The 16,204-nt window shown below is 46.5% G+C and overlaps 1 long non-coding RNA gene across 1 annotated transcript; it reads left to right on the top strand.

Moving 5' to 3' along the window:
* The first annotated feature begins 7,045 nt into the window (after window positions 1-7,045).
* Window positions 7,046-10,852, top strand: LOC135290530 (uncharacterized). Its single transcript, XR_010353296.1, has 4 exons — window positions 7,046-7,352; window positions 7,687-7,721; window positions 8,468-8,572; window positions 8,694-10,852. It is a non-coding gene; the product is annotated as an uncharacterized LOC135290530 (long non-coding RNA).
* The last annotated feature ends 5,352 nt before the right edge of the window (window positions 10,853-16,204 follow it).

Genomic DNA, 16,204 nt, shown 5'->3' with positions numbered 1-16,204 from the left:
ATTAACAGCTCTGCCTAAGGGAAAGGAATTAGCCCTGTCTTACATGTTTGCAAAAATAGTGCCATGTACACACCTGCAATTTTAGCTAAAATACCTTTGAAAAATCATAGGTCAATTTTGAAAACTGCCCTTGAGTGCTTTAAGCTACATAAAAACTTTTCTTCTTGTGATGTTTTGCTGTGGTTTTGAATTAATCATTCGGACACTATGCTCACCAGTGCTTCCCTGTCAGTGAGCACTGAAAACTGTGGCACACTTGCTGAAAAGTACAAAACATTTTGATGACAGTCTTCAGAAACTCTGGCCATAGATACAATGGCTTCACTAACTATTCCATAGAAACACACTTTAAAGAAGAGTGAGAATCTTCACCCAATCTGCCCCCGAATCTACATATCAGCTTCTTCCTCTGGAAACCAGACCAAATAAAACAGGCTGACCCCAAAGGGACTGCCTGCATATTAATTGGCCCAAATTTGTAAAGTGCCTTGAGATAGAAGGTGTTATGAGAACTCTGGGAATGGAGCCAAAAAATGTTTCCCTGATGTAGCCCCGAGTAATTCTGTGCTGGTCTATCACAGGAATAATCTTTCTATTCTCCTAAATTTGTTGGCTGAATGTGTTGCTCTCTTTCATCTCAGTTGTTAGAAAACAACTAGCTTAAGGCCTTGAATCAGCAATAAATCAACTTTCTAAAACAAAAAAACATAACACACCCAGTAGATCAACTGACCTTTAGCCCTGAACATAAAACTGAGAAGTACATTACTGTTTGTTTTGCACCAGGCATCTCTCTATTCCTTTGTGTTCTCATGTGGTGCTCCTGGTGTTACTCTCAGCTACACTATCACAATGCCATAGTGATTCAGGCTCTGAGTAACCTATAGGTTTTTTCTCCTGGAGCATATTAATAGGTTAAGCTCACAGTTGCTAATTTTATAGTATTTCAAAAGATGATAATGTATTTATGCATTATTTATTGCACAAATCTAGCATATTATTTATAGTAGCATTAAAAGTATTTATTATTTATTATGTTCCTATATTAATATATATTATTTCAAGCAAGAATTTTTGCTGTGTTGTTTGTTGATTTTAGCTACTGGAGTTAGTATTCTGCAGAGTAGACAGTACTGTCCTGTGGGCTGAGACTGCTGAAATCTAATTACCTTGGCCAAGAAATACTATTCACCTTTGTCTGAGCATTGTTTTGTAACTCAGGGATGGACTGTGGTCAGTTTTGTCTGGGTATAAATGACCATGAAGAGTGATGCAAGGTTGTTGTATTGTGTTTATCAAGCATTGTTTTATTGAGCTGTATATTTGGTTTGTTCCACATACCCCTACAGTTATTATGGTTCTGCCCTGATCCCCTCTCTCCCTTTGATCGCCCCATCTATCTAGTATCTCTCCTCCCCGTCTCCCCTAACAACCCATGTATCCTTCCCTTGTTCCCTCCCTGGTGCCCTGTCTGTCACTCGGTGGCCCAACCTTTCCATCTAGAATCTTCCACCTAGGGCATCGAGTGATTGGTTCAGGGGCCAGGGCTCCTCCCCAGATCCTCCGTTATTGGTTTACCTACTGTGTCACTCACCATCACCTCATGCCTACCTGTATTTCTATTGGCTGTTGACCACTGTCTTTGTATGCACCCACCCCTCCTTAAAAAACCCTTGTCAGACCCTTAGCCCTGTCTTCAGCTGGTAGATTCCCCTGGTGCTAATAAACTGGACTGAACTACCTCTGAAGTCCGTCTCTTGTGGATCTCCTGTGGGTCAGCAGCTCTCACCCCTTTTGCTACTGCGGGTCCTTGTCGCCCCAAGGCTGAAAGCCTTAGGCGCTCTCTAAACCAGGCAGTGCTGGCCTCAGCCTGCCGGGATTTGGCTTGAGGTCAGCCGCCGCTGCACAAGGTATCTGCTCTCTTCCTCTACATAGAATGCTTGTGCTGAGTCCCATACACCAAATTTCTCTTCCTCTGCCTGTGAACCTGGGCAGACCCACAGACTGCTCCAGCTGCTACAGACATCCAGTGAGTTGTGAATCCAGCTGTCCCCTTTGTTTTCCTCCCTTTGAAGGAAACCAGAATCATTCTAAATAGAAAATTACATAAGCCTCAGCTGATGCACACACTGGCTAGTTAGGGAAGTGATTTCTTGAAATAACATTGGTATTGCAGCAAAAGCTCTAGCTTGGAGTTAACAGACCTTCACAAAAAGGCCTTACTGAAATAAATTATTTTTGTTAGGGAATAGAACTATACAACAAAGACATGTGCACTCCTCTGTGGCTTGATCTCAGCAACTGACCTCGTGTCTTGGAAGTACAGAGCCTGAGTGGTCTACTTCTGAGAAGAGCTGCTCTTGGGCAAATCAGAAGAAAACACTGAAGATTGAAAAGGGCTGCCTTGTAGCAGAAATTGTAGCAGAAAATTTCTGCCTTGTAGCAGAAATTGGAATCCAGTTTGAATACAAATTTTAAAACTGTCAAGACCACAGCCTCATCCCTCCTCAGGGGTACTGCCAAACTTCTGCCTTAAAGCATGGGTGGAGGCTGCTTCTGGAGAGTGTTCAGCTTTTAGTGGTCTTCAAGTTCCACCTTCCTTTCCCACCCTGTCAAAAGCACTGCCACACCACATCTACGTAGCTAGAGCCAAGTCCAGTGGTCTCATTTGCTTACATGTGTTGTGGTGTGTTTCTCATTAAGTTGTAAATTGGTTCATCTTATGTACCCTTTTGTTGTAATGGTTCTGCCCTGGTTGTCCCTCTCCTTGATCGCCCTGTCGGTATAGTATTTCTCCTCCCCGTTACGCTTGACGACCAATGTATCTATTCCTTAATCCCTCCCTGGTGCCCTGTCAGTCACTTGGTGGCCCAACCTTTCCGTCTAGAATCTTCCAGTCAGGGCATCGAATAATTGGTTCAGGGACCGGGGCCCCTCCCTATGTTTTCTCCTATTGGTTCACCCGTGGTGTCTGTTACCTTCTCCTCACTCCCACCCTTCCATCCATTGGCTGAAAACCGGAGTTTGTGTCTGTACCCAACCCTCCTTATAAACTCATGTCTGACCCCAGTTCGGGGTCTTCAGCTGTTAGTTTCCCCTGGATTAAATCTGGACTGAACTACAGCTGGAGTCCGTCTCTTTCTCTCCTGTTGGGTAGCAGCCTTATTCACTACAGATCCTCGTCCCTCAAGGCGAAAGCCTTAGGCACTCTCCTGACCAGACCCAGGATCAGGAGAGTGCCCCAGTGCTGCTGGTGGTGGTGGCCGCAGCTACCAGAGACGTTCCGAAGGGGCGGTCGTCTCCCCACTTCAAGACCAGCCGCCGCTGCATACATGTACTTGGGCTTATCCAGGAAGTACCTGTCCTGCAGTATGCCTCTCTCCTTCCAGCTCCACCACCTTGGACCTGATTTCTCCAGGCTGGCACGCTTTACCTGCACCATCTTCCATGACTTGTCATTGCAAGATGATCTGAAGTTCACTCAAACATCTTTCACTAAATGGTGGCTGTTTACCATGCAATCCTTATTTCTATTAGGAGATGTAGAAATCTAAATCTTAAAGACAGTAGGTTAAAAGAATCTTAACCTTATTAATCTTTAATGAGAACACTTTCTCAGACAGATTTTAGATGTTGTCTGAGGCTTCAAGGACTTTTGTGACCTAAGCTATTTGGTTGTCACTATGTCAAACTTTCCTGAATCACCTATGTCTGTGGGGTGTGGTATTTGTGTCCTGATTTTTCCAGTTACTCTGTGTTTTTACCTTTAGTCCCCCGTATTCTCTTCAGCTCACTCTCTGATCCAAGGTCTCTCCATTGTGCTAGCTCGACTTCCCTCTCCTGGTTTTCTCAGCTTGCCTCACTATTCTCTTTCCTTTGGTTTTGTCTGCACTGAAAACACTAAAACTGTCTCACTCCACCTCTGTTGACAAAACTGTTGCGCATACTCATTGATCTTCACACTTACCCTGACTCACTCCTACTAACAGTCGTTGCAAAACAGCTGTTTATCTCAAGTAAATTTTGATTGGCAATTAGCATCTACCTGTCACTATTACTCAGTTTTCTCCAGTGTCTCCTTCAGCTACTTTCTATGCTATTTTTTCACCTGGTTTCCATAGTTATCTCAGTGTATCTCTATCCTGCCAGACCTGTTATTTGGTTCCTGTCAGGAAAGAACAAATAGTTTACTCTCAGGCAATATTTGAGGCTTCAGCTGCTCCAACAACACTTGGAATATGGTGAGATGATGAGAGTCACCTCATCAAAATGTATCCAGGACACTCCATTGTGGCATTGTGTGTGTTTTCTGTTAGTTTGTAGAATGGTTTAATCCTCTGTTCCTCCCCTAAGTCCCTCAGAATGGTTGCTTACCAAGTTGTTTAATCCGTTTTTCCCGCCACTGGATTGCCCCTCAAAGTGATTGATCCCCTGCTCCTCCCCTAAAGCCCTTATATGTGTGTGTCAATCCTTATGGTGCTGCCCACCACCCCTGCCTGTTATTGTAACCACCCCCCTTTCTTTCAAGAAGATTCTGTATCAATCATTCCTAGTCTACTCTATGATTTGTCCCCGAGTCTTCCTCCCTCCCCTGTGCAATCCTCATTGGCTCCATTGTATCTTGTACCCCTCCCCTTACCTTTGCCTATTGGCTACCTTATGTTTCTACCGCTCACACCCACTCCCTTTATAAGGGTTTGCCAGACCCTTCCCCCCCGACCCTGAGTTGGAATAAAGCTTCCTTAGCATTCATAGGAGCGTTCATTCTCTCGTTCCTTCAAGGCCTTGAGACTTTGTAGCCTACACCAGTGTGTGTCACCCACACCGCAGACTGCACACTACCTGGGTATTCTCAGGGAGAGAGCCTGGGAGTGGCCGCTCTTGTGGCCCCCTCCGCTCACCTGAGGAGCAGCTGGCCGGCGCCTCTCCACTCCAGTGGCTGCAGTGTGAGCTACACTCCATGTGCTCGCATCCTGCTGTACCATAGTAAATGGAAGTCTGTCCCAGAGCACACTGTAGCTGTACACCCAGCTTCAGGTGACAAAAGCTTTACAAATCTACCTCAAATCTTCAACTGTGGCAATGAATAAGAACAGTGGTTGAGAAAACAAGTTGACTTCCTTTCAAGTCTCACCAAACAGCCTGTGAGATGGGCAGCTGGACTTTAGATGAGATCCCTTCCTTCTGATTTGTTGACTGGCCTTGTGATACCTCCATTTGGAATTTCACTGAGTTGTTCACTTGCAGTTTCACTGAGAGAATGAGAGGGAAGAGAAATGGGGTGCTCTCCTCCAATGGGAGATGTAGCTCCCTGCCATAAAGAAGCAAAGGTGCAAGATTTGCAGAGATCACAACTGAGTCAGCCAGCTGACTGGCAGCCCCTCAGGAGTCAGGGCAGGATATAAATCCTTATGAGTGGCAATAAAGCACAACACGGGGATCTCTCATTGCCCTTAAGGCAATGAAATTGCAACAAATTAAAGATGATGCAATTTGTATGGAAGACATTGCTACATAATGCCATGCTGGATACAGTCTCTGAGAAAATTATACTAAGGACTATTTACGTCACAAAGATCTCGTTCACCACCCAGGAAGAGTATTTTTTAAAACCATTATCTGGCCTTGGCATATGTGAGAGCTCCTGAACAGTAATAGTTCATTTTTTGCCATTGAGTGCATCAAATCTTGTGCACCTACAGCCTTATGACAGCACCAGATTATGTGTTTAAAACATGGTGGTTCAGTTGGTTGAGTATCCCTGTTGTAATGAGATGCATGTTTCAGTTCAGCACCTGCTCCAGTTTAGGGAGAGAGTCCTTACACTGTGGAGAGTAATAAACAGCTGGCAGTCAGTATGTAATACTGCTCTATGCAGGTTTGTGAGAAAATACCTGAATTTCAGTTTGTATCTAGCCTGAATGGGAATATATGACATGAGGGCCAGTGGTGTTTGCACCAGCTAAATTGTCTCCAGGTAACCTTGTAAGAATCCAAAGTCCAAGGTACAACCATACAGACTTTGACATGCTTAGTCAGAGGCTCATACAGCACAGCACGTAATTACTTATAGCATGCATGACAGTGGTGTGAAAAAGGAAAAGTCAAAAACTCCAGTTCTTGAGGAAGACAGTGCATGCATCATCTTTAGCTGTGCTGGAATAGCTACTATGAGTACTAAAAGCAAATGTGAAGTACTAAGAACAAACATCACCTATTGCAATCTTGTTACCAATACAAAAAATTCAGTAAATTGAGCAACATGTAAAATACAGTAAATTCCCAACTCATTCACCATTTTTTACCCCACCTGGATCAAGAGAAAAGGCCTCAGAGATTAACTCTCAAAATGCTTTATGAAAATAAACAAAAAGATGGCCTGTGCGATCTTTCTTTGTCTCTCTTTCACTCATAAAGCACTTGTCTGTGAGTATGCTGGGAAGGAGCAGAGGTGGAAGAATGAATAATAGAAGAGGCAAAGGTACTGAGAGGAGAAGAGAAGAGGACTGATAGGCAGGGCAGAGAGACTTGGCAGTTTCAAGATGCAAAGAGTTAAACAAACGTTCTGCAATTTGCAGAACAAATGTAGTTTGAGAGTAGATGGCAAATGAGGATGATTTATTGAACTTTAAGCCAGTGTCTCTTTCAGACTGAATGACTGCTGCTTGCAGTCTGACTTGTTTTGACTTGAAGTTTCCTACTGTGGTTGGACCAGTTGAAGGAAAGGTAAATCCTAAAACTTGTCCACTGTCTCCCTTATCTTTCCTAAGAAGATATAGTATTTTTCTCTTGAAAAATACTCATGTTCATTCCTTAGACACGCTCTTAGCAATGCTGTTGAATGCCTCAAGGCTTCCAATGAGTCCATCTCCAGGGGTGAGGCTGTGGGAGACAGCTATGACAGAAACAAGGCTGGGATCCCTTGGGAGAACACCTTTGCCCCAGTCAGGGTGACGATCTCCCATGATCCCCTGCACCTCTATGTAGATGAGCTTCTGCTCATCAAATGTTGTGCACTCCCCAGTTCCAGTAAGTTCTATGCTTCCAGCTTCCTCATTGGTTCTCCCCAAAAAGTCACACTGCCTCCCCTCTCCCATTGGACCCACCTGTGTCACCCCACTCCAACTCCTCCCCTAGACCCTCTCCCCATTGGACTGTTTGTAGCCTGACCCCTCCTACCCTTCCTATATGTGCCAGCCTCTCCCCTGCTGTTTACTGTTGGCCCCTGATTTCCTTCTGTGGTGGTTGTGCTCCTGTTTGTTTTCCTCACCCTTCCCCCCACCTGGACCACTGGACCTTCTCCAAATAAACCTTGCTGGATCTACCAAGCCAAGAGTCCTCTTGTGTATCTGGTGAGGCTGTCACTACATTATCCGGGCTCAGGTGTCTGGTGGGCTGGGGGAGTTGTCAAAGCTGCCCGAAGCAGTGATGCTCTCGGTGCTGCAGTCACCTCAACAGCAGCTGCCTGGGGAGGCTACTCTGGCCGATCCCACATGAGGCTTCCTGATGGCTATTCCTGGCATACTGAGCATGTGGCTAGTGGCCAGATCAGCACCTGGGGGGGGGGGGGGGGGGATCCACTAGTTTCACAAGCTGCTTCCTCCAGTCTTAGGTGCTTGATATGTGACTAAGAGCTGTGTATGTCCCAGCCCTAAATTGTCTTTGTCTTCTCTTGGGTCATTATAGGAGGAATCCTGCTGTGAGGAATGCTCCCAGCTCAGGTAAATGGTTGTGGGCGGCATGCAATGCTCTGACTGCCTGGGGGAGCCCTTGGGTTTCCTCAGCTTGGTCCATGTTAGGCAGAGGTAGCACAAACGTGGTTGGATCTCAGAAGCATATATTGCTAAACTCAAAGCAGGAAGAGATAATGCTGACAGCTATGGCAGAGTGGGACATCAAATGCCTGTGCTCAAGCTCCTGGTCCAGGATTTGTGAAAAAAGAAAAGATGGTTTCTAGAAGTAAAGGAAATGCAGAATTGAGGGTTTTCCTATAGGTTTCAATGCCATGAGAGTCACCAAGTCATGCAGTAGGGTAAAAGTGTTTGCAAGTGAGGCTTGCCTGAGTTCAGCTGTCTCTTCCACTGGTGCCTGTGTGTTTTTGCTGTCTCTGAACTGATGGATACAAGAGAACAAAACCAGTTGGAGATTTTGAAAAATACCAAGGAATGTGTGGATTTATGGAAGTCAAAGGAGAAGCCAGTGACAGTGGAGGATGAGGTTCCCATTAGCCAGTGGGAGGCAGAGTGCAAGAAGGAGGTCAGTCTGCCTGCTGGGATCAGCTGAGACAGGACTGTGACAGCTTAGGGTTCTCTAGTGGATGGAAGGAGAAAGGGAAAGGACAGCAGACAAAGCTAGAGGTTTGCTATGGAGGGAGATGGTGTTGAGTTGGCAGGTACAGGTGGACTCCTGCATCTGGAGAGGGACTGGGGACTGCCCATCAAAAACCTTGTCACGTGTCTCATTTCAGCAGAGTGAGGATGTTTTCATGGTGCCAGTCACTGTCCTGATAATCTCTCCTGAAGAGGCGGCACTGGTTGTGCTTCTTCTGAGGCAGTGTCTGTCAGGTACACAGGTAGGCAGTGCAGCACACAGGCATGTGAAATTAGGAGTTCCCTGGGGTGGGGAGAAGAGTTCCCTTGCTCTGGGTGCTCTGCATGCTGGGGATATGACCAACAGTGCCCTTTTCATTGCAGATATAAGCCAAGCAACTGTTGGAAAGAGTAGCGATGACAGGACAGTACCAGGAGACCTAAGTGTTGTATCTCAAATCAGCTGTGAGTAGCAGAATCTCCAGATCCTGGGATGATTTTTGTTGGAAGAGACTTTTAAGAATATCTAGACCCATTGCCTGCCACGAGAAGGTACACATTCCACTAGACCAAGTTGCTCCAAGCCCTGTCCAGCTTAGCCTTGAACACCTTGCAGGGTTGGGGCAGCCACAGCTTCACTGGGCAACCTGTGCCAGAGCCTCCCAACCCTCACAGGGAAGAATTTCTTAAAAGCTTCTAATCTTACCCTGTCCTCTGTCAGTGGGGAGCCATTTCTCTTTGTCCTGGCACTGTATGGCCTTGTTTAAAGTTCTTTTCCAGCCCTCTTGGAGCCTTTTTAGATACTGAAAGGTTGTTAAAGGTCTCTCTGGAGCCTTCAATTCTCCAAGCTGAATAACTCCAACTCTCTCAGCCTGTCTCCATAGCAGCGGTGCTCCAGCTGTTGGATCATCCTCGTGGCCTCCTATGAATGTTCCAGATCCCATCCAGCCTTTTAGTGTTCTTTCGGATTCTGTCAGCTAGTTGACCTGTAGATAACAAGATGTGTCTCCCACACATAGCCCAGTAAACTTTCTAGAAAAATTCCAGATACAATTATCTGTTAAAGTGCACTGCTTATTTAACTTGGTACTGTGGACAAGGAACAATAACTCATAACTCAAACAGAGAATATTATGCTTGTGCAAACTCTAGTGCTTTTATTTACTGGTTGTTACATTGCTAGATTTTCTTTGAAATTTCATTCGTTCTCTGCTCAGTAACTTCCTGACTTGACCTTAAGAGATTTGTGCCAAATTTATACAGATCTGTGTATTTGTGCATGGCATTACTAGAGAAATCGAAATGCCCACACAGAAATAAGGCAGATGTGAGAGAGAAATATAGAATGGTTGTGGTTCTCCTGCAGTCATGGAGTGGTGGAATGCCACCTAACAAGCTCCCTGGGTGACCAGAGGGACACACAAGAGGCTTTCCCTGAACGTCTTCCGAGGCTTCTCAGTTGGCAGTGCGTGCAGCAGCGTGGCTGACGCTGCAGCAAGTCACCACAAGAATACTAAGATAAAAAGTCAAAGGATAGGACATTCATTTGTAGTCTAAGAAAGCATTACTCCAAGGATGGGTGAGGGACAAGTGACACGGGGTTTTTAAAGGGAGCTTGCTAGGGGGTGGGAATCTCACACAACCAATGGGGAAATACTTGGGGAGGAGTATGGAGCTTAACAGAACCAATAGGGTCAGTGCAGGGGAGGGGAGAAGCTTTGAGGACAAATTAACTGTTAGAACAAGGGGGATTGTCATCAAACATTCTGGAACAAAATGGGTGGCTCTGGGCTGACAGACATGAGAAGGGGGTAGCACAATTAGGATTGACAGGGCCATACAAGGGAAGGAGGGGAGGAACAGGGAGATAGACACACTGAGTGGCAGCTAAGTGTTGGGAAAACTTAGGAGTAAACAACTTGGGAGAAACCATTCTGAGGGGATAAAATGGGGGTACATGGACCAAACCAATGTACTTAACTAACACTGAACCACTGACTTTTACAATAAAACAACTGTAAAACTTACAAAAACATACTGCTACGGGTAGTGACAAAGACAATGCCACATCATGGAGCTCCTGCTGGTCATTAAGAAGATCTTGTCAAATATATTCTAATCCCAAACAAATCTCATTGATGTTTATGCTTGCTGTGATTCTGAAGCCAACACAGATGTATACAATGACATCTGTCACTGACCTGACTGGTAGCTGTGTTTGGTCCAGAGTTATCTGCCAAGCAGGGGAAAAACCTCCGCCCTGGGAGGATGTTGGCATCACCTTCAGCAGAACTTCACAGAGAAGTGGTCATCAAAAATACACTGAAAAGCCTGAAAACCTTGTTAAAAATCCTAAAATACCAATATGTTTGTCAAGTGCAGTCAGGTCTGCTTAATCACAATTTGTTTGCCAACATCCAATTTTATCAGCTAAATGAAAAAAAAGAAAAGTCAAAACTTGTTCAAATGTCTTATTAAACTAGTTTCTGCTTTAATCTGTGTTGTGCTGAGACAATGCCAATAAAACAAGTATGATTTAACCAGCTCTGACTGTTCTGATCTGACAAGCGCCTTAATTTGGATAATGATTTCTTGGCTATCCATAGAATATTCATGGACTCTACATGATATTCACCTCTCTATCTATACTTGCCGAAGATTTGTGCTGGAATTATAGGTCTTGTTGCCTGACATGTAGAAGAATAATATTAGTCATTCCAAATACATTTCAGAATAACAAATCAGAATTAAATTATGGTATATAATTCAAACATGTTTTTTGAGACCTTTTAGACTGTTTGTTGTTTCTCCAACAAAGGAGGAAGATTCCTTCTCTCCAAGGGATGGCTGCTAAGGAGCCATATGTGGGACACAGCTCTAAATATTCCTCTTGTGTAGGCTGCTAACTTGATAACCAAAGGCATTTATGGTTGACAAATTTAAATTTTGCACCTCTCTAAAACCAGAAAAACCCATGAACACCAGTGGTTCCAATTAGTATTTTTCTGCTACTCTGTTGCTTCCACACATTTTATGACCTTACCTATCCCAAGTTGTCTTGGGCTGTGTATGTTTTCAAATATCCTTTGAGTCTGCTTACACTAAGCAGTAAGAAATGCTAGATGAGGGGAAATATAATCACTCCAGTTTACAGAACTATTTGCAAACGTGGAACACAAATTTTGCCTGCGTTTGGGAACTGGATGGCAAAATTTGATCACTTCGTATTTGACTGTGACAGTGTAATTAAAATAATTTGACTTTTCCTGATTCTTTCTAATCACTGAGAGGTTCATGATTTGGGTTGGAAAGGATCTTAAAGATAATCTAATTCCAGCTCCCTTACGTTCCAGCAGGGATATATTCTACTAGATGAGGTTTTCAAAGATCCACCCAACATGGCCTTTAATACTTCAGGGATGGTGTGTCACGCTTCTGGTCAACCTGTTCCAATGTGTCACCACCTTCACAGTAAAAAAATCTTTCCTACCATATAATCTAAAGCTGTCTTCTTTTAGCGTAAAGCCATACCCCTTGACCTATCACTATCTGCCTACTTCAAAAGTAATTTTGCCCATATTTTGTATATTCCTTTCAAGTACTGAAAGGCTGCAGGGGTCTTCATGGAGGCCTCTCTTCTTCATGTAAAACCCCAGTGTTTTCAGTGTGACTTCACAGGAGAGGTGTTCCAGCTCTGTGATCATTTTTGTGGCATTCTCTGGACCTGCTTCAACACGTCCATGTCTTTCCTGTGCTGTGACCCCAGAGCTGATGCAGCAATGCAGGTGTGGTTTCAGCCGAGCAGAGGAGCAGAATCCCCTCCCTGGCCCTGCTGTCTGTGCTGCTCTGGATGCACCCCACGACACATTTGACCGTCTGCACTGTGAGTGCCCACAGCTGGGTCATATCCAGCCTCTCATCCATCAGTACTCCCAGATGCTTCTCTGGAGGACTGCTCCTAATAAGCTCTTCTCCAGGCTGTAGGCTGTATGTGAAGACTCAGGGGCCTGCCATTGGGGCTGTAACACCTCAGTTTGGGAAGGGCAAATACAAGCAAGGACAAACACCCCTCTAAGGGTAGGGTAAGAAGAGCCTCCCTCCCACAGGCCTCTGCAGGCACATGTTAATATTTTAAATTCTGTTGGCTTCCCAGTCAACTTTGTTCAGCCCCCTTTACCATACTTGTATCCCCCTAGAATGCTCTCCCCTCTCTTGATCCCTATTGGCCCCAGTTTGCCACAGTGTTCCGCTCCTGTTATCCCATTGGTTCCCCTAGTCTGCTTCCCCTCCTTTGCAGCATTTTGCCCTGGTCCCATTGGCTCTTAACCCTCAGAGCCACCTGTTTCTCCCAGTATTTATTCCTGTGCCCTCCAGCCTGTTGTGTCTTTGTCCCTTGATGTCGCGCTGCTGTCCTTGAACTCCTCTCTCTCTCTACTCCCCCGAGCTAGGGAGGAGATCGCACCGGCTGAGCAGTGGCACAGCAGCTGACAGCGGTGGGGCGCTTCCCAGATGCGCCAAGGGCGTCCGGGAACCGCCTCGGCAGGAGGTAGCGGCGACAAGCAGGTAGACGAAGCAAATAAGAAGAAAAGAGGGACTCTTCTCGGGGGCACAGTCCAGAGCCTTTATTGTCTCCAGGGAATCCTCCGGGAAGAGACCAGGAGGAAGGTGGGAACATTGTATATAAAGGGGGTGGAACACTTGGGGGAGGTGAATACAGAGGCCAATGGGAGCAACTCAGGGAGGGAACAAACTTATGATAGATACAACGTTGGGCGAATGGGGGTGGTAAGGAGGAGGGACCCTTGTTCCTGATCCAATCACCCACTGGCAAGGGAAGAACTTTCTGGAAAGAGAGGAGAGGCCAGTGAGTGATGGACAGGAACTCGGGGAGGGGTTGACAGGGGGTTACCGGGGTAACAAGGGAGGAGACAAAAGACTGTCAGGTCTCTAATGCTGGGGAGGGGCAGACCAGGGAAGAAGGGGAATTCCAGGCTGAACCATTTTAAACAAAGGGGGGAATGGATCAAACCAATTACAAATAAAAGTGCACCACAACATCTCCCCCTTTTTTGTTTAAAAAAAAATTAAATGAGAATTGTTTTTAAACTGGAGATTCATCCTCCTGATCACTTTGGAACCACTGGGTCGCTCCAGTGGTTTGTCCCTCACTCTCCTCCTTATCTGGGACTTCATCTGAGGTGGGGGCACTGTCAGGGGATGCTTGGGCATGATTAATGTGGGGGGTTGTGGCAAACAAAATTCGGGAGAGCAACTTATAGAGAATACAGAACCCAAATGACAAACAAAACAACAGGAATAAGATAACTAAAATTGTACGAACGATTGATCCTACCCAACCCGAAAGTCTAAGTTTCGTGAACAAGTTCCCCAACCAGTCCGAGGTTTGATGTTTGATATTGTCCATGTCCTTGGACATTCGGCGGATGGTGCGTCTGGCGTCCTCAGCTCGCGAAGACAAGTTCATGCAGCAGAGTCCCTCAAACTCCTCGCAGTGATGGTTATGCAACAGGAGCAGGAAATCAATCGCTGCTCTGTTCTGGAGAGTTGCTTGTCTCGTTGTTTCCTCGTCTGCTAGGAGGTCCGCCAGAGCAGTTGAGGTTAAATTTGCTTGCTTAGCCACCCAGCACTCGAGGTTGCCCAATTCCCCCAGTGCCTTGGCTGCGGCCACCCACGGCAAAAATACCGAAACCGCGATATTTTTAGGTTTGGCCCAATGAACAATTTCGGTGTCACAGTCTGGGTCAAATTTGTGGGTGTTTCTCCTAACTCTGGCCAAATCCTGTGTGACATTTCTCTTTTTCCAATCAAGAATTTGCGTATAATTGGGGGTAAGCAGCGTCAACCGCCCAAAAGTGCAGGGCCCTCCGGACAGGCGAGGGGGAATTCCAGCCCACGCTCGGTTACCGCAGATTAGGAACGCGCCTTTAGGGAGGAGTGCGGGTTTCAAATAAAAGGTATTGGGAACATAAACAGTTTGGGTGAAATTGCACCAGTTTTTTGCCTGGTATCTTTCATGATTAAAGTGCACTACCCGATCAGGGACAGCGCCCTGGTGAGGGAGGAAATGGAGGCAAAGGGAGGCGCGTGCGGAACCGAGCAGCTCAAACTCCGTGGGCACATCGGTGGTATAATTAAGGAGTTTCATGAATTCTTCCCACTGGCGTTGGGTATTAATAAAACCAATAGGATCGAATTCTGGAAACAGGTGATTTACATAGGGAAATAAGGGAGGGGGAAAATCATCTAAACCGAATGGAATTCCCACGAGACAAGACGAGAGGGGATCTGCTGCAGAATCCTTTGACAGGCACAGGTGGTCTTGCCCCATCGCTTGAGCCAAGGTTCGCTAGACATTCGCCCTTGGTTAGGGAACGATCCAAAGGTCGGCTGGGTGGATCATCAACAGAAGCGAAATCATGGTGAAGAGGGGTCCAACTGAAACAAACAAAGGAAATAGGTTAATACAGAGGGTTCATCTGGTGGTGGTTCAGCCTGGGGGGTACCGGACCTACAGACTTCTTTTCTCTGCCGTCTCCACGCAGCTTCCTCCACCTGCGCCGCAGAGCCGATGTTACGGGCTCTCCCTGGAAGGTAGGGCTTCACCCACTTGGAAGGGACCCACCTCAACCCTGTGGGGGTGGACACGCAGGCGTATCCACGGCCCCACGTAACCAGGTCAAAGGGGCCCTCCACCTTCCAGGTCTCTGGGTCCTTCACCAGCACAGGGGGTTTCGCCCTCAGGTGCATGTCCTCATAGGTATTAAAGTGCCTTGCGATGGGCGGGTTCAGGCAATCAAAACTACAGTTAAGGAAATTGATGGTGAATAAGGCCCTGGCCAGCCGGATCTGAGGGGACTCCACCTTCATAGCACCTTTTTGGTGTTCTAGGGTACGTTTGATGCTCTGGTGGGCCCGCTCTACCACCGCTTGTCCTGTGGGAGAGTAAGGGATGCCGGTTTTGTGGCTTACCCCCCACTCCTGCAGGAAGCTCCGGAATTCCCTGGACTTATATCCTGGCCTGTTATCAGTTTTTATTTCCTTGGGGATGCCCAGCACAGAGAAGGAATGTAACAGATGCTTTTTAACATCTGTCGTCTTCTCCCCTGTGTGGGCAGAGGCGTAGACGGCCCCAGAAAAGGTGTCTACAGAGACGTGCACACACCGGAACTTGCCGAAGTCTGGGATATGGGTGACATCAGTCTGCCAGATCTCACAGCTCTTTAGTCCCCGCGGGTTGGCGCCAGTAGCCACTACGGGCAGTTGGAATGCCTGGCACTGTGGGCATGTGGCCACAATTGCTCTCGCCTGGTCCCTCGTCAGGTGGAATTGACGGACCAGGCCAGGAGCATTTTGGTGGAATCGTTGGTGGCTGAGTTTCGCCTGTTGAAAGGCGTCTGGGAGTGGGGCCATCTCAACTGGGGCGGCTAGGGCATCGGCACGCTGGTTGCCCTCCGCGATGAACTCCGGTAGGTCGGTGTGTGACCTCACATGCATAACATAAAAGGGTTGCTCTCGGCGGGAGACTAGATCTATCAATCTTGAGAGCAAGCTGAACAGGTCCATGTTAGAAACCTCCTGGAGAATTGCACTCTCCGCTCTGGAAACGACACCGGCGACATACGCAGAGTCGGTTACAAGATTGAAGGGCTGAGAAAACCTTTCAAAGACTCTGACTACTGCAGCCAACTCGGCAATCTGAGGTGAACCTTCAATTTTTTCAATATCTGCCTCCCACCGCCGAGTTTGAGGATCCCGCCAAGTCACTACAGACTTGTGGGATGCTCCGGACGCGTCTGTGAAAACCGTCAGGGCTTTCAAAGGTTTCCGACTCTGAACTGTCTTTAACGACAGTTTAAAATTCATTTCCGAATTAA

Source organism: Passer domesticus, chromosome Z (genome assembly GCF_036417665.1).
Source record: "Passer domesticus isolate bPasDom1 chromosome Z, bPasDom1.hap1, whole genome shotgun sequence".
Taxonomy (NCBI): Eukaryota; Metazoa; Chordata; class Aves; order Passeriformes; family Passeridae; genus Passer; species Passer domesticus.
Note: the sequence above shows the minus strand (reverse complement) of the source record. Positions and strands in the feature narration are given on the sequence as shown.